Below are 19,150 nucleotides of genomic sequence, written 5' to 3'. Positions count from 1 at the left end.
AGTCAGCATTTGTCCTCTGTTACAACCAACACTTTTGTAGCTGTGGTAGGTGGAAGGTGATGAAATATAAGCTCTTGGCTCCACCTTGCTTAGTGACTGCTTTTGAAACTTTGTGTCAAAACCTTCATGTTGTTTGAATAATTTTTTCTGAATTTAATTGACAGAAACACAGTATAGAAGAGTTCAAACATGTGGGAGGAGACAGGGGGAACGACTGGTAGCCCTTGATGGACCGCAAGTGCATTAAGGCTTTGTGCTGAGTAGCAAGAGTATCATTCAGGAGCGATGGACATTGCCAGAGGTCCTGTTCAGAGTTGCCTTCCCTCAGCGTCCTGCTTCGTGTGGAGGTGAGGAGTAGTAACAATGCAGCATTATAAAATAAATAGCTTTGAGTGTATTGTGAGTGGAGGATGACATGCCAGGGATGTACAGTCATAAAAATGATTTAATTATTTCTTTCCAATGAAAGAAAGGTTTTTAGGGTTCAGTTCATTGCTGAGCTTATGGCTAACCAGATGCTCATGAACATAAGTCTGCCTTTTTTTTAAAGGAGATCAGCTCTGTGTGTCCTCAAACCCTGCTCATTACAGGCATGCAGCAGCATCGCCCAGAGTAGGCACTTCAGTTTGGCAAAACTGTTCATCCAGAAGAAATAGCTTTGGGGATGCACAGCCACCACCTTTCTCAAAATTAAAAGCAGAAATGCTTAAGTGGTTCTTTTAGCATTGCAAGTCTCCATCTCCCCTGGTTTGTGTAAAAACCTTATTACAGACAGCGGGGCAAGGGGCAGGTGAAACCGGGATCCCTTGGTGATTCAGCTGCTATGACTGACTTCACTGCTGTTCTCATCTGCCTGCTGCTGGAAACACCCATCGACCCAGAACTCTTCTCATTACATAAAATTCTCCTCCAGAAAGTTGACAGCATCCCTTGGTTTCTAAACCCCACCATCTCTACACCGCTCACAGATAAAATGGATGGGCATGGGGACATGGACAGGGGTCCATCCTGGGCTCTCTGCCCCGTGCTGCTGCGCTGCAGCTCCTACCAGTGCCCCGAAACCCACCCCTGCCACGGGGAACTGCTCAGGCTGACCCCGGTCCTGCAGCCTGTGGTGGCTGTCAGTGGTCAGTGGTGGCAGAGCCGAGATCCCCCAGGGAGGGCTGAACACCTACTGAAATAGTTATGCTAAAGCCATCAGTAGGAAAGGGATGAAAATGTTATCCTCTGTTCTTTTTAAGGTACTTACACCCTATCTGTTTACTTAATTTAAGTATGCTGTAGAAAAGTAGAAGAAAAAAAACCCAACAAGTTGGCACATCTCGCATTAAATTTAGTTGATGTTATCTTCCCCTGAAATGATGCGAATAATAGATTTTGTTTCAGTAGACCATACATGTTTCTAAAACAGTTTCAGACTTACTTAATGTTTTCATTCAACATGAATGGAATACTTCAGTTGACTTTCATAGTATTTAGGGGTTTTTAACTATCTTCTTAACATTTAGGCAAATTTCAAGCTATTTTATGTTTAATAATTTGAAGAATTGAAACCATTCACTTTGAAAATACATAAATGGAGCACGTAAACATTTCCAAAAGTATGAATGAATGTTACTTCCACTGAACCTATTCACTGAATACTTCCTCGCCTGGGCAGTTAGTTCAGTCGTCCCCCTCCCCCCCTTTTTTTTTAGGAAAGAAATTGGAGTCCCCAAATTCGTCAAATTAATCAAAATATATTCACTGCGCTGCTTCTCTATGTATAATTCATTTTTCCACCGATGATTTCTTTTTCTCATCGTGTTACCTAAAAACCCAAATACTGAGGAGAATGCATTCAGAGGATCTTTCGGTGATGCTGTCTGGGACTACTGCTGCCTGATGGACCCCTAAGCCCCAGCCCTGGCAAAGCTCTTCTGAATGCTCTTTCCTGGGGAGAAGCGTGATTGTAGATATGCTTAACGTTGAGCTTAAGTGCCTTTCTGAGTTGCTGCCAAACGTCTGCGATGCTCTTATCACTGTGCATTGTCCAAGTTCAGAATTTAAAAGAATAATTTAATGGTCGGCACATCCCTCGGCTTTGAAGGCTGCACAGCGTGCCGTCAGCCCCTGACAGGTTCCCAGCCAGCCGCTCGCTCCTGCTGCTCCAGGAGCTCTGTGCACGGTCGGATCATCAAAGCCAGCGGCTGCCAAGCCATTTCCCAGGCCCTGATGAGAGATCGGCCTCAGCCAGGAGAGGTGAGCATGAGGAGGACCGTGGCAGCGCTCTGCCCGGGGCAGGCACTGGGGACCCCTGGCAGTAGGTGATGCTCTTGCACCTCCCCAGGGGTGGGCTGAGGGCAGGGCACTGTGATGTCCCCATGGTCTGGCCTTTCTCCTCTCTCCCCATCACTTTCTGAGTAGGTAAGAACTGTCACACATACAAAAAAAAAAATCAATTACCTCCTTGTAAATTTGCAGAAGTTCTTCTTTCTGCCAGCACAGATCCCACCACAGCAGGATTTCTCTTCACCTCCTTCCATCTTGCGGCACGTCATGGTTGGAGGCACCACCTGATCTTCTGCGCTGGGCTGGGTGAAACTGCATCATCTAAATACCACCACTCATCCCATCTTCTTGTGTACCCCCCATCTTCTCAGAGTCTCTGTCCCTCTGCAGTGTTTCCTGTAAGAGCACAGGCAGGCGCTGGGGACGTGGGCTGGTCTGGCTTGGTGGGCTGAGCAGGACACGGGAAACCACTGCACACGACGGCATGAATCACCCAACTCAAAAGGTAAGTCTGAGGAGTGATGAAAAGTCCAGGTAGAGCTGAGGGCCACCTGGACTTCATGGGTGGTTTAGGGGGAGCTATGGGAGAAATGGCCAAAGAGCACAGGCAGTCAAGAGGAGCACTGGGGACTTCTTGGGCCACATGACCTTTGCAAGGGCAAAGCACCGAGCTGTCCATATGAGTGATGCTACATAAGGCTGAGGTTACCTAGGGGACAGTGTTGGAAACACCTGATTTGGGTATGGATGTAGCAGAATAGGGACAAATGGGAAAATATAATTTGGGGTCATACAGAAGGAAACTGGGATGGAAGAAAGGAGATGCAAGAGCAGTGAGAAGGAGAGTTGAGGAGTGGAAAAGAGAAATAAGGTGCGGTTTTGGGGTCCCTGCCAGGTATGATCACTACTGCAGCCTAAATGAGAACAGACACAGCCCGTGGTCCTGCCCACACTGTGTGTCACACCTGCTTCTGTGGTCACCAACCAGGGAAGGGGCTGTGCTGCCTGGGGAGCCGCTGGCTCGGGCATCCTGCGACCCCCATGCCAGCGCCTGCTCCAGCCCTGGTGGCATCGACACACCCACCGCTGCTTCATGGCAGGTTATTTACATCTTCCTGAGAGAGTCTTTATTGTAACTTTTGACTTGTTTTTTAAAGAACTGCTAGCTTGACAAAAAAAAAAAAAAGAAATGAAAATTCAGGATCTGTCTCATTCATATTTGCTTGCAAATAATAAGCACTGTGGAAATACTACCCAAGCAGAACAGAGATTTATTTTCAAGCGTGTGAGCAGTTTAAGGTCATTTACTTAAAATTAAATTCAAGAAACAACGGTGATGCTTCTGCATTACTCTCTCCCTTTAATGCCATTCTGCATTTAATCCGTCTTACTGTTCAATAGAAATAGCTTACTCCTACGTCTGAGTAAGTGATTGGGTTAGAGCCTGCATCTCAAACACCATCCTGTCACCAGCAATGAATGCCATTTTTAGATCTCTCATTCCAAAGAAAGGTCAGTCACTATTTTAAACAATAGAAGGAGAAAATAGTCGGTCCAATGTTCACTTTATCCTTTCTCCAGCTTTTAAAGGGGAAAAAACAATCGTCAGTGTGCCAAGGTAATTTCTAATATTTCAATATAGTTATACAGAATCAACAGAATCTGGCAATAAGGTTTTTTCTCAAGATGTGATTATACGTTTCTGACAACGGCACAGTCGTGTTGTGAAAGGACATCAGATATGAAATTCAACTGGTTGAAATCTTCTGAATTTCAAGTTCCTTACAACATTTTTCAGAAGAGAATAAGCTTTCTCCAGAAAATAATAATAAAAAAACAACTGAGTGTGAGCACAGAGCTGCCAAGTATACTTGGCTTTGACTTTATAGGGATTCATCTAGTTTATAGGGAAGTGTCCTTCAGCATCTGGTATATTTAATTAGACAATACAACCCCCCTCAGAAAGTGTGTCCCCAAGATCAGGACCAGTATTTCTGGTTCCTCACTCCCCTCAGTGGCTCTGGAGAAAGCCTGTGGAGATTGGCCCTCCAGCATAGCCAGCTAGGGCAAAGTGGGGCCACATGAATGCCACCAGTGGGTATTGGGGGAAATTTGTGGGGGAAATTCACTGGCAAAGGTACTTTAAGATGCTCAAGGCTTTCAGGCAGCTGTAGCTGAGCTTATGACCTCGCCAGTGGAAGATCTCCAGTACCTCCACCACTACTTGCTGCCCGCCTTTATTGAAACCTTTCCAGTCAAGCTTACAAACTAACTTACTGAGTTTTCATTTGAGGTTTTAGCATTTACTTTACTTTTTTTTTTTTTTTTTTTTTTTTAATCTTCTGCCAGCATTTCCTAAGGTTTTAGAAGTGATGATCATGAAATTACCCAGCACTTACCTCCTTACAGAAGAGACGACGTGCAGTTGCATGGCCACTGGCAATGAAACGTCAGTATGAACTATTGTCAGCTGTTTTTGTAGGTTTTTGAGTGAAAGGATGAGGGGAAGATTCAGTGGAAATGCTCTGTCGTTATGGTTTGGGCTGAGAGCATATGGACGCAAGCCTTGCAAGACACAGAACAGACCTCATTATATATCATAAAATATTCTGTATGAGAAATAATAATACCAGAAATAGACCCATCACAGCTTTAGTTATGGTGGTGGCACACACTTTTTGTTCCCTAAACTGAAAATATCCATAAAGGACCTTCATAAACCTGAAGACAGAAGAAAAAAAGTTTCATTTCTTGTAAGTTAGAAGTCATTTGTCAGGCTTAGGGCCAAAAAAGGGGGGGGGGGAGGTACAGAATGATCTGCCTGAAGTTTTGTATAAGATGATTTTGGTTTTGTATGATGATACCAAACACATTACATTGTTATCACTCGGGGCCTGAAACACCGTGAATGTCCCTGGAGCTCCTTTGACACCACCTGCCATGAAGGAAACATCTCTCATGTCTCCAGCCCAGGTGAGGTAAGCCAGCACTTCAAGAGATTCCTTACTGGCTTGTTGGATGTCACTTGAAAATACAGCCTATATGAACCAACCCGATTTTCTGTGAATGCTACTGAACACAGCAGCTGAGGACATCCCTGTGGGGGAAACAGCTCTGGTGGACAGAGAGCAACCTTCACTGGGAAAACAGCTTACCTCATCGCTTCCGTGTTTCATCGCTTCTTAATTAGATGCTTTCTCTAGTTCTTATACAGAGCTCAGCCAGTGCAGATGCAATTTCTTCATGTGCAATATTCAAATAAATTACTCCTGACTATGAAAACGTGATTGGTGCAGCGAAATTTTGAGGATTTGGGAGGATATTTAAATTCTGGTCGAGATCTGGCTCTTCTTAAGTATCTTCCTTCTTTTTCCTACAGAGTGTTCAGACCATTGTCTTCATCCTTTCCCTTACATTTTTCAAAAATCTGTTTGTTTGTTTGGTGGTTTTTTTTTCATTTATCTAGATATAAGTAGGGACTGAACATATTAGACACCTTAGTGTTCAGTGAGTTGTGATTCTGGCTTCATTTGAAATATTAGTATATTCAGTATGAAAAATCTACAGTTTTGGCTATCATTTAGTAAAAAAGAGTGTTAAGCAGGAAAGAACTAGAACTCAGACACGATCCATTTCTACTTAAAATTGCCTTTCGTCTGAAGCCCAGGTCAACAAGTCACACACAGGAGCAGTGTGTAGGGGTGACACCACCCGCTCTGTCCCAGGAAGACCTCACCTGCTAATGAGCAGTCTGGGCAGTGACTCAGTGGCAAATTATAGTAGAATTTAGCTCTGGATAGACTCTACAAAGCAAATTTATTCAAACCATTTCATATTTTTCAGTGATTACCATTTACCATATGATGCCTTTCTATCACTTCAGCAGTATCAAGAGGCTTTACTGTAGATGAGATCAAATAAATATAGCAAAAACATGAAAAAAGAGCACAGTCATATCCTGACTGATAGCATGCTCCTACAGACTATTGCCACCAGTTGAGAGTACGTGCCAATATTTTTATGAACCATCATTACAAAACATAACTGAAGCAGGCTGGAAGAAAACAGCAACCTAGAAGCGGTGTTTAAGAAAGCCCTGGGAAAGGAAAGAACAGAAGAGGAGCGCTGCTCAGCTGAATCAGCATGTGGGCTGTAGCTGGAACAAAAGGATTCTTCAGTTCATGCCAAAAATACTCATCAGTGCTGCTGCTTTTTTAAGCTTAACATTCATAGGTGACTTTTCTGAACAGTCCTGTGGGAAACCGCATGGGTTTGAGTATGGGTGGCTGTCAGAGCCCTCACTTTCTGCTAACTTCAAGAGTTTACCTGGGAGAGGAGCTTGCTCCTCTGTGAGCAGGGGGAGGTGGTGGGCTCTGTCCTGCCTCAGAACCACCCTGGGGCTCTTCTCCAAGGGACTCCTTGCTTTTAAATACGGTCCAGCTGTCTTTCTTCCTCGCTTGTCTCCCTTCACAGTGCTGGCAGATCCTCAAAGACAGCTCAGCAAGATCAGCATCTACTGAAGATCCCAGAGATCCCAGTTGCAGAAGCAGCTTCCATCTGTGTGGGGCACCACCACAGCCTTGTGTTTTAGATGACTCATGCAACATAAACTACAATTAAAATGACCAAAAAATTCACGAGTGACCAAAAGAATACTTTTCTTGTCACATAGTTAGGCTGTAGGACTCATTATCACAGGGACTCACTGAGCCCAGAAATTTAACAAATTCAGAAAGGACTGGGCATATGTATCACTGAAAAGGGAAAACTGAAATCATCAGTCTGAAGAAATGCAAAGAATTTTCTCAAGTTTCAGGTTTAAATGAACATTTAAGAATTGGGGACTAGAAAGAGGTTTTCCACAGAAGCAAACATGATGCCCACCTACTCCAGAAACCTCGGCAGCATGGTTGACAACAGAGCTGAAGAGATTGATCTGCTATCCAAAATGTGCTGCTGCCCTCTGCAAGCTTTATGTTCCGTCTAGTAGAGAAGTTCCCGGTGTCAGTAAACCAAGGAAAAAATGAACAAAATGTGGGAAGTCTACATGTAAAGCTCATTATTTTTATGGCATGGACAGGAAAGTGTGCAAGTCTAAGATCTCACAGAAGGAAGATTGCACCCATGTTTCGTAGAATAGAAGTCACAGAATTGTCTGGGTTGGAAAGGACCTTGTAAGATCATCGTGACCAACCATCAACCCAACGCTGCCAAAACCACCACTAAACCATGTCCCTCAGCACCTCTTCTACCCGTCTTTTAAATACCTCCTGGGATGGCAATTCCACCACTTCCCTGGGCAGCCTGTTCCAATATTTGACAACCTTTTCTGTGAAGAAATTTTTCCTAATATCCAGTCTAAACCTCCCCTGGCACAACTTGAGGCCATTTCCTCTTGTCCTATCGCTTGTTACCTGGGAGAAGAGACTGGTGCCCGCCTCTCTACAACCTCCTTTCAGGTGGTGGTAGAGTGATAAAGTCTCCCCTCAGCCTCCTTTTCTGCAGACTGAGGCGATTTCCTATGGCCTCGGCTGGTCATTCAGCAGGGGAAGCAGTCCCTGCTAATCCTCTTCTGCCACTGTGTGCTAACGACATGGACAGTATTTTTGCAGTTGTCAACGTAACACACAGCCAAATTCCTTTGTGCCTTCAGTAGGCACCAAGTCCTTGACGTACATCAAATTCCCATGCAGAACTAGCTGCCGTCCCTCAGCACTGCTCACTGATTGTAAACAGCAGTAGGTTTCCTTGAGAAAATCACTCCGTAGGCATGATCCTCTTCTTAGATAATATAAAGGTGACTCCTTGCCACGTTTGTTTGTGTTTTTCTTAGCTGCGGTAAGCAGACCTTATTTACAAAGCTGAAGCTAAGCTCGCTTTTTTCAGCACTTCAAAGAATATCACCAATAACAACCTTTTAGAACCTGGACATGTTTGATATCTTGCTAATCCTAAAGCAAATAGATCTAAGTAACCAGCAAGCTGAACCATGCAAAAAATACAGTATATACACTTGCAAAAATCAAGGTGTTCTTTTATTCTTCGGCTGGAAAACTAGTTTTGCATCTGAGCAAAGTAATAATAAGCCAACAATTTCAGCCTCAAAACGTATTCGCTTTTAAAAAATGAAACTAGCTTTTTAGTTAAGTAACACTGTTCCCTGGGAACAGGCACAATCTTTGGTGTTAAAATAGCATTTACGTGAAGTGTTTCCTCGTTTAGGGGCATTTAATTAATATTCTTCGGCTGGAAAACTAGTTTTGCATCTGAGCAAAGTAATAATAAGCCAACAATTTCAGCCTCAAAACGTATTCGCTTTTAAAAAATGAAACTAGCTTTTTAGTTAAGTAACACTGTTCCCTGGGAACAGGCACAATCTTTGGTGTTAAAATAGCATTTACGTGAAGTGTTTCCTCGTTTAGGGGCATTTAATTAATCATATGAGGAGAGGCTGAGGGACTTGGGTCTCTTTAGTCTAGAGAAAAGAAGATTGAGGGGGGATCTTATTAATACTTACAAATACTTAAAGGGAGGATGCCAGGGGGATGGGAGCAGTCTTTTTTCAGTGGCGCCCAGTGATAGGACGAGGGGTGATGGGCATAAACTTGAACATAGGAAGTTCCATCTTAACATGAGAAGGAACTTCTTTGCTTTGAGGGTAGTGGAGCACTGGCACAGGCTGCCCAGAGAGGTGGTGGAGTCTCCCACTCTGGAGACATTCAAAACCCGCCTGGACGCTGTCCTGTGCAACTGCTGTAGGTGACCCTGCTCTGGCGGGGGGGTTGGACTAGATGATCTCCAGAGGTCCCTTCCAACCCTAACCATTCTGTGATTCTGTGAATTACCTCAGGAGTATGAAACTTAAAAATTAATATATCCATACAGAGAAGTTGAGAGAAAATAATGTCCTTTACTCTTTGCTTTTGCTGATTATGGGTCAGTAGCAAATTAGATTGGGCTCTAATTCTTCCCCAATGTGAAAAGGATTCAATCAGCTACACCATGAAATGATATTATTAATGCAATCACGGCTTAAAAGAAACTGGCCCTAAAGGGAGATGCCAAAATGAATTCTTCATGTAGTAACAAAGGAAGCCAGAAGACTCCTTCACAACGAGTCACGTCTACACTAAAGACAAGCCTGACATTTCATAAGCTTCTAAGTAAGTATGCTGTAAATATTACAGTTTCTATTTGTGTATCTAACACTTGCTAAAGGCTCCAAAGGCATTCAGAGCATTCAGGAATGCATTAGATTTGGTATGACGCTAAGTTACAAATATAAACTGGTAAAGTATAAAATAGTAAATTATTTCATAATATATCCACTGCTCAGGCATTTAGGTACTTTTTCATCTTAATTAAGAGGCAACAAATTGTAAAAGGCTTCAAGGAAACATAAAATTAATCTATGGAACACAATACTGCATGGTAAATTAGTGATCTTTTCAGAAGAAAACACTGAAAGGGTCTGAAAAAAACAATGTAGGTTTTTTTGTCCCTCCCCCTACCCTTGTTAACGTGGGTTTTTTGAACCCACTTCCGAAGGTGCACATCCCCCAGCAACACCAGCTCTCAGACCGGTACAAATGCTGCCAGAGTCCCCTTTGTCCACTGCAGCGTTTTCCAAATCTAATCGATTCACAAAGGCTGTAATGAAACGATTACAGAAATAATAGGCAGCTGTGGAAAAGATGCCTGTGAGGGCTGTGGAAAGGATGGCCGTCCATCCTCCTGTCCCCCGGCAGACCTGGGCTCCCTGGGGTCCAGGGACCAGCCCTGGAAATGGCAGGGGCACATGCTTGCATTAGCCCCTGTATACAATACCGTCTCATGTTTTGAAACTGCAAGCTCATGATTTATAGGCAAGGTGGTTTAGGTCATAGTAGAGGTTTCTAAAGTGTATTTGTAGTCATTTATTTTCCTCCTCCTGCTCAATTGTGTTGAGCTGGACTCAAAGCATTAATGGAGCAGGATTTTTATCATTTAAAGGTATGAAAAATCACATCAATAGAACTGGCTGATCTTCAGTTATGCTTTAAAAATGAGAGGATTAATGCATTATTGCACAATAATAATAATAAAGCAATAATAATCATAAGCATTTTCCAGGCATTCATTTAGGATGCCCTACACAAACTGTCAGCAGCTGCCTGATGACGTCGTGTTGTGTGATCTCATGAGTCTAGGCGTCCAGGGCCTCCTGCTCCAACTCCGTATTTCAGAACAAGGAAGGTATTTGCTCTTTATCCTTATTTTTATTCTGAAATTGCTTATGACTAGATTACAAAAATAGTGAATTGGTTCTAATCCTGGTCATGGAGCCTTTGAAACCAATGGCAAAGCTTCTGCTGACTTTAACTGAAAAAATTCCAGGTTTTGAGACACCGTTGTATGATCTGTGGAGCACAGGCTAAAAATATGTATGAAAGGATTACAAAGTATTTGTGTTAATTTTAAAATGTGGAAAATCACCTTAATGCAAAGAGTCAGCAAAATGTTCAAAAATCAAGGTCAACTTGCGTTTAGATTTTTATAAGCTAAGGCTCCATACGGGCACAAATTTCTCCCCTGTGCAAAGGTTACGGTTCCTTTGTCAGTTCCTTTTTTGTTTATTCAGGATTTGAAACAGATATCCAAGAGTACTTTTTTCATTCATGACTCAACTCTTGTTCATGCACAATATATACAGACATGATTTTTTTTTTTTTTTAGCTGGATTTAACCAAGACGTTTTGAATGGAGTCTAACCTGTTACCTCCAAAAGACAGGAGAAGCTTTCCCCTTGGCTTCAGTCGATTGCAGACACCTATCCTTTCGTGTTGAGTACTGATTCTTCTGTGACGGGATAGGTCCCCATTTGGGGAAGTTAAATGTGGTATGTATTTGTTAAGTACTTCTTTGAAATAAAATATCGTTTCTTTTCCCTCTTAAATTTATAAAAATTTTAAATGGTGAAGCCTCTAACTTGCCTTGCCTGTTGAACCACTGAAAGAGATTAGAGCATAAATATATATGACATCCACATTATTACCAAATACGTTCATTAGCAGCGATGCTATCACAGTGAATACCAAATGAATTAACAGTGACAGGGCAGTAAATGAAAGTGTTTATACATTTCTTTCTCACAGCTTACAAACCCAAGATTTATTCCTGACCTTTGGTGTAAAACTTGATGATCGCTGGTAAATCAAAGATGATACCGTTAGTATTCAGTGCCAAAACTGAGACCTTTTCACCCTGGAGATGTAACAGACAATTTTCTAAGAATTTCTTTGGGGATTAACATTAATTATCATGCATACTTCATGAAGAATTAACATCAGTAGGAAATAAGCTCATTTCCATTCAGGACACTTCCCAGTTTATTCTTGCCATCTCCGTGATGATGAGTTTATGTGATATAGTTGTCTGTTTAGAAACTCACCACTTTCACCTTTTCTTGGACTGTCCTTGATCTGCCACCAAACATCTCCTCTGGGCTCTTTGGCTCCTCAGGTAGGCTCCAGTAGGCCGAAGACACCCGAAGGAGGGATTTAGAGGTGAAAAAAGGACCAGTCTCCAGCCTGATACTTTTTGTGTATTTAATCTTGTGGAGGAAAAGACATTGTGTATACCAGTCAGGTTGCAGGCTTGGTCCTTTTCATTTTGTTGGTTGAACTTACTGTCTCGCTCTGGGTCGGTAAGGAATTATTTTTCCAAAGGAAGAGATCTCAGCCTTTTTCTGAGAGAAAATCCTGAAACAGAGGTGCTAACCCCTATTTAAGAGTTCTGATATTCTGAAAACAGGCTTGCTTCACTTCATTAACTACCACATACCTTGAAAGAAGTCTATAGGCAGAGTAAAAAGCAGAGCTGGGCTGATTAAGGTTTCCAATTTTTGGACACAAACAACAAAACTTGGCTAAAGATAACCACGAGACCAACAGTAAAATATGTATGCGTGAGACTCATTTCAGGTCAGATGCACTCTAATGAAAGGGGAGAAACTGGGCCATTTCTTCCATGTTGGGCCAACGTAACAGTTCCGTAACAAACAGCCGGGAACAAAACCATCCCAACACTGTGGCACTTGGTCCCGCATCACAACAAAAGCAATCTTTAGAGTAATACCCAGCTGCATAACTAGGAATGAAAAAACAATCCTGAATTACGCGTACGTGCCTTGCACTCTTACAAGCCTGGCGCTGCCACCACCTATGCGCAAAGTACTGCAAGAAGCAGCAGCAACACCTTCAGCAGCAGCTGTGGGCTGCTTGAGCGTACCATGGGAGAGGGAGGACGCAGCTTACCCATCTTAGTCATTCAGCTGTTAGTTCTCTGGTATAAAGTGACCATTTAGGGGAATTGTTTGTTATAATCAGGCTAAATCAGAAATCCTTCTCTCTAACTCCAACCAGCCTGCAAAAGCCCGAGCTTCAGTCCACCTGGTCCTGGAAGAAAAACCTGATGGTGGTCAGGGATTTTCCCGGTGACATTTATTCTTATATCTTTATTCTAGCGTTGCTGAACAGTCACACCCCAAGTGAGGCGTTTCCAGGAGGGGAGGCACAGGGGGACGGAGCACACAGCAAACCCCAGGAGTTTACACCTAGCCTGCTGCCGAGGTGAGCTCTGCTGCTTGACAAGTGACGAGCCCGATGACAGCGGCGTTCAGCGCTGCCCTCGAGGTCTGTGCTGAGCAGAAGAACAGGGTCACCCCAACGCTCGTCTCACACGCTGCTTCAAGTGGCGGCAGGCAGAGGACCCAGGCAGCAGGGCTGCAGGAGACCTTCCTCTGCCCCGCGCTCCCATGCCATCCCCCGGTGCTGGAGAGGAATCGGACCTCGGCTGTGCCCAGGTACCTCGGTCAAGTGGTAAAACCCCGACCGCAGCGTGCAGGCAGGGCGTGGGACGGGTAATTTGGCTGTCTCTCCCCCGTGCTGTTTTATCCTTTACCTGCCTCGGCTGTTCGGGCATTTGGACTCTCTAATAGCAGGACTTAAACACCACTGTGATCTGTGTGCCAACACCAGCTCAACGCACAGCTACGGCACACGGCAGCACTAGGAAAACCAACTGCTATTGTGCTGCCTGAAAACCCGAGTCCTGTGGCTCAAGCCTTCACCATTTGTACGTCCTGCGAACCAGAGCGCGCGCAGGTAGCACGGGGCACTGTGGAAACACAGCGAGGTTTTATAGCTACACAATAACCAGCCCACTGGAGCCCTGGTTTCTCCATAGAAGTGAGCTATGAAAGAACCTATCTATTAAATATGTCAAAACCATGAATTTTCCTGTTAGTTAGCTGATTTACATAACTTTACATAACTGTTTGTAACTGCATAGACCCTCCAGGCTGTCTGTGCTGGGCTGTGAGTCTCCGTGTGACTACAGGTATGTTTCTTGGTCACCATGATGTCCTCGGGAAGCTTCTGGGCAGAACAGCTTTGCCTCTTCAACACCCTCTTTGGGGTGGGGAGGTGAGTACGAGGGACAAGAGGACTTCTGAAGTGAGGACACCTCTCTCCCCCAAGGAGAGAATTTTTCAAGCTCTAAAGGATCGCTTTGGGTTCAGTTCAAGTTTTATGTATGTTTTGGTTCAGTTTTTTCTGGTTCCCTAGCTAGCTGGCTTGGCCCAAGGAATAAAATATGTGTTCAGTGACCTTGATCATCTAACCTGTGTTTTAATTCCTGCCCTAGGAGGAGTGTAGATATAACTGGTAGGTGATCTGTAGAAGTCTCCTGTAAATATTTTAAAGTATTCAGCCCAAACTTCCTGGGGTGGTTTTGCTCTAACGCTTTTCTTTATCTCTCTTGGCTTCAGATAAAATGTCAGCTCATGAACTGTAATAACAGCCTTTCCCTTCAGATTTATCCTCCCCCCCCAGTTTTGATCTAGAAAATCGCAGCACTCAGTAGGAAATTTCTCACAGGGAAACTTTCTGTGATAGCTACAAATTCTTACAATATCTCTCCGGCACGGTGCCTGTAGCGAGGAACCGCTGCAGCCTTTCAGCAGCTCTTCCAGGACTTGCAGAGCGGCTGCGATGTCTCTCCCATATTTTGCATTGCTGAATGGAGCCTGAGGATGGCAGAGTTGCTTAGCTCCAGGCTGGCTTACTGTAGGCATCACTTACAGAACTGCTTACAGATGAATTGATAACACTGATGCCATTTGAGCTCCCTCTCCTTTACAGCAGAGACTCTCTAATCCACAGCAGTATTAAACACACTGAAAAGGGGGGAGAAAGAAAAAGGAAAAAAAGGGGGGGGGGGATGAAAAGTCCTTCAATGTCATTTCAGCAGACCAAGGTCACGGTGGGGCCAGATGCTGGTTACAGCTCAGGTCAAGGGAGCAAATCTGTCTGGAGGGCTGATTGCAACAGTGCGGGGCTGCTCACAAAAGGCAGAGCCGCTCCGGGGGACACCTCCAGCAGCGGGGCAGCCAAACCACCTTTCTTCCTCTGCAGCCTTTATGTTCGCAGCACAGGGGCTTGCTCCTGCGCCAGGTCTATCCCAGGTGTTGCGGGAGGATTTTTTAAAAATATGAAAGTATTGAAATAACATAAAATGTAACTAGTTAACAGAAATGCAGGTACTAAAGATGGCACATTTTTGAGTGTGATATAATAGTAAGGAAATGCGGAGGCCCTTCCCTCTGATGGAAAGGGCCTTAAGAGTTGGGTCCTAAAGCAGGGACACCATAAACATCAGCCATTTATGCACATTCTGCTCACAAGCACTGGATGTCTCTTTCTTGCTAGACCTCACTGCAGTTTTGCTATTTTCTCCAAAGGTTGATGTTTTTGCACTGGTTTGAGTTTGATTTAATTTCCCTGTGAAACAACAGCCTTCTGCAGAGTGTAGACAAAGAGGGTCACAGAATTTCTAGTAATGATTTCACAGACCTGCAACCATTTGAACAGAAGAGGCAGGTGTAGACACTGAAATATATCCCAGTGAATTGCCGTTGCAGTCCTCAGTCTGCACCAGAGTCTGTTTAGCACCGTATGAGGGGTCTGCGAAAAGCTTTCTGTGGAACCTCCCAGTTTTTTTACAGCTGACAGTGTTGCTTAGTGCTACGGAGAAAGCATGAGATTTGCTGACAGCATTTCTCTTTTCTCTTGTCCATTTTCAAAATACCATAAGTAAGTGATTTGGCAGAAACAATACCACAATAAGTGAAAATTAGAAATTGTAAGAGGTTAAGGAAAGTCTTACAGAGTTCTTGCTACACATACAGACCCGAATTGTGTTCAGAAAAGAAAAAGAAAGCGAGCGTACAATAGAAAAGAACCGAGACATATAAGCAACACCTGCTAGCCACGGTGCGTGACTACCCAGGGGTACAAATTACACAAACCTTTTCTCCTGACTTAAGAGGGAGCAGATGTGTTTGTGTTTATTTCACCGAGTCACTACAAAAGCTCCTGCAATTTCTTAAGGCCTCCCCGCTCCAGAAAGGGTCAAGTTAAAAATACTCTTGTGAGCTCCTGGTCATGAGGGAGCGCTGCCGGGACACCCCGGATGCAGGCAGCCACGCACATCTCAGCTGCGACCAGCTCACAGAACAGACATAGCCCCTCACTGGAGTCCCCGTCTGCAGCTGTGTGTGTCCTCTGTGTGCTGCACAGCCCAAGCACGCCGGATCCTCTCTGGCTGCAGGTACCTGAGGAGGAGAGGCTTTTCCAGCCGAGAAGCCTAGCTGGTGGATGCTCTCCTTTGGCAGCTCTGCCCTTGACTCCAGTTCTAGTCAGGCAACTCCCTGTTCAATCCCGTGGCTTCAAGCACTTTCTAGGTGAGTCTGCACAATGAGCAACTGGAGACAAGCTAGACATCAAAGCAGCTTTGGGAAAGGAGATGCTAAATCTGTCTGTGTGATATCTTAGAACCAGTCTAGGGTGCCCGTGAGCAGTTCCTTGTAGCTACACTCCATAGAGAAATCCCCCAGCTGTCCCTGGAGGGTACGTGAAGCACAAAGTACATCGAAGACTTGCAGAAGCCACTGTTGGTTTCAGGTGACTTCAGGTATTGCCTGATGTCTAAAGAGAAGAGGATGAGGAAGACGGAAGGACACTGCTTTAAGACCAGTGCTGAGCTGCAGTATCACACCGTTGCTAGAAATGGAGCTCACTCTTCTCGCCAAGGTCTGTGCTATCGCCTCCCTGTTTGTGTGCTACGACTTGCAGTCTGTTCCCTCCCAGAAATGTGCTAATTTTTTCCTGGGGGAGATGCATCTCCTATAGCATTTGAAAAGTCTTGATCAGGAGCTCAATGCTGTTAGCTGTGATCTCAGCTTCAATTCTGAGGGATGTCACTGCAATATACTTCTTGCTTGAGACAACTGGATCTGCACCCGTGCTCCCTTTGCTAGGCTGTGTAGTTTGCTTTCCAACTTTCACAGATGCTGAAGAGAGCAAATGAGCGGATCTTAAATCTCTCTCTAAACTGAACACACACTCACACACACAGCCCCAGGGCTTCAGATAGTGCTCCCGATTACTTATCTTTAGCTTCCAGGTTGGGAACTCTCTGAGTATTCCCGACACTGGGTTACAAATGCTGCAAATAAATATTTTTTGTCTTTGAAAAGGCATTTAACTCCAACAATATACAGTTGCAGCCATGAATGACTGGAACTCACTTTATAGAATATGTTTCCCAGTCAGAAATGAAATTGGCAGCACAGCCCCTGCACCCCCCAAAATTATTTGGCTAAAGCAGGAGCCAGCTGAACAAGCAGAAAAGCACAAGGGGATTAAACCAAATACGCAGCTCAAACAGAAGAGTAGTGGAAGCCTTGAGCGTTTCAATACACAGCTGATTCAGCAAAACAGATACACATTCAAATGAAGGATGTCACTGAAAGAGAAAACCAAGCAGCTTAATCAATAAAGTGTGCAGCCTGTCCTGGTACAGGAAAAGCAGCAGCTTAACAAGCCAAACAGAAAGATGAACTGGAAAGAAAGAGAGTCATAGTGACGAGAAACAGTGAAATGAAAATACGTGACTTTGAACAGTTTCACACTGTACAACCCTGTTAGAAATGCTCAAAGGTGGCACCGTAAAAATGGCCAATGCAAAATATTCCCATGTTTACTAACCAGAGCCACCATTTCCCAAGGAAAAGTCCTACTGCTTTTGCCAGGACCTTGAAGCCCCAGTGGGAGCCACGTCCAGGAAAGATAACTCATGGAGATAGGCCACTGTCACATACCTTCTTGGACTAATCCTTGCAGTGTGTGACTAGAGGAGCTCAAAAAAACAAAAGTGTTTTTCATTCTTCAATCACACAGTTCATAGGAAGTAGCATATTATTTAATTCAAGATTGCAAGTTTCTTATTTTTACCTAGATACAAGTTGTTTTATTATAGTACACAGACTTGTTATTCTCCGTGAACTATGCAGGAAGTGGATTTGATTCACAAAAATGTTTTTACTTCACTGAATGCTTTGAAAAATGGTATGCCAACACAGCGGAGCAGAGGAATTGTTGAAGAGAATCACATTCTCATACTCACATCCTCCTCGCAAGAGATTTTGTACTCCTCAGCTGCCACAAAGGTTGGGCTGTCCCAGTCGCACAGTATTGTTCCTTGTGCTAGCCTGGGTATCAGACACTTTGGAAGGAGACGAGGGCTTGCTTGGGAGGTGCAATGTTTGTCAGTACCCATGTCCTTGAGGTTTGAACACAGACAGAAGCTGCTATTCCATCACCTTCCTGCCAACAGAGAAATCTGCTCAGAGAAACCTTCTCACAAGAGCAAACCTGCTTCACAGAAAAGTAAACGGGAAAGGCTGGGAGAGCAGCTGATTGAAGGACACGCCAGTGCACATTAAAATATTTGCTAATTGCAAATATATTGTCCCACTGTGCTGCCAGCTCCTGCTCTGACTCACATGAAATGTCAATTGGCTCCAGATTGAATTTTGTGGTTAATAACCTCATCACTCACTTACCAAATCTGCCCAGAAGTGAGGAGACTGCAGTAACGCCAAACACCGATTTCTGCCTCCTGGTCCTTGTTCCTTCCCTTCTCCGTTTCCACATTATATTGAGGTGGGTTTGATCCGCATAAAGCAGTCTACAATGCTGAGTATGACCTGAAAACCTAAAGAGTGAACTAACTGTTTAGAATTCATTTGCAATGTTAGGGAAGAGCCCTGTTGAAGTTGATTAGACAAAGATCACGTGTAAGATTTTGTCATTTGCTGCAAGTTTCCTAATCAGCACAACATTGCCATGAATGAAGAGGCTGGACATCACCCAGCAGCCTGTGAGCAGAGAAATCTTTCCAAGCAAAGACAAAGCAAAGTTAATAACTTGAACGTGTCAGACAGAAGAACTGCTTCCACGAGAAAAATGTTCACTCACATGAGTTAAACTCTCAGACTGGTTAAAAATCACAGAGTGAAAATAGAACGAACGCTGGCTTCTGATGCTGGGGTTTGGGTTGCAGTGTTTAAAAGGATAAAGGAACATAAATTCCCACCTGCTGATTGAAACAGTTTCTCTTACTGGTTTTGGATTAGTCTTGGTTCAAGTACTGGAGAGGTGTTAAAAGAGAAATGTTTATAAAAAAGAAAAGGGGAAAAAATGTTGGAAGCAAACCAACAGAGAAACAAGGCTGCCTTTTCAATAACAAGGAACTTGTGATTGTTGTTCAAAGCGGGCTCATATTTGGAACTGTGGTTCTAATCCAATAAAATGTAATTTTAGGCACGTAAATAATCCTCATTTTTAAGGGGATTTAAATTTCACTGCCTTGATGGGCTGGTGATAATGTAACAGGAAAGTGGTAAAACTAAATGACTGCTATCATTTAGTGGTATGCATTTATTTGACTTCAAAGTTTAGAAGGCTGTGTTTTTCATAGTACTTATCTAACTGCC

Source organism: Charadrius vociferus, unplaced genomic scaffold, assembly GCF_000708025.1.
Source record: "Charadrius vociferus isolate BGI_N301 unplaced genomic scaffold, ASM70802v2 scaffold74, whole genome shotgun sequence".
In the NCBI taxonomy this organism is placed as follows: domain Eukaryota; kingdom Metazoa; phylum Chordata; class Aves; order Charadriiformes; family Charadriidae; genus Charadrius; species Charadrius vociferus.
Note: the sequence above shows the minus strand (reverse complement) of the source record.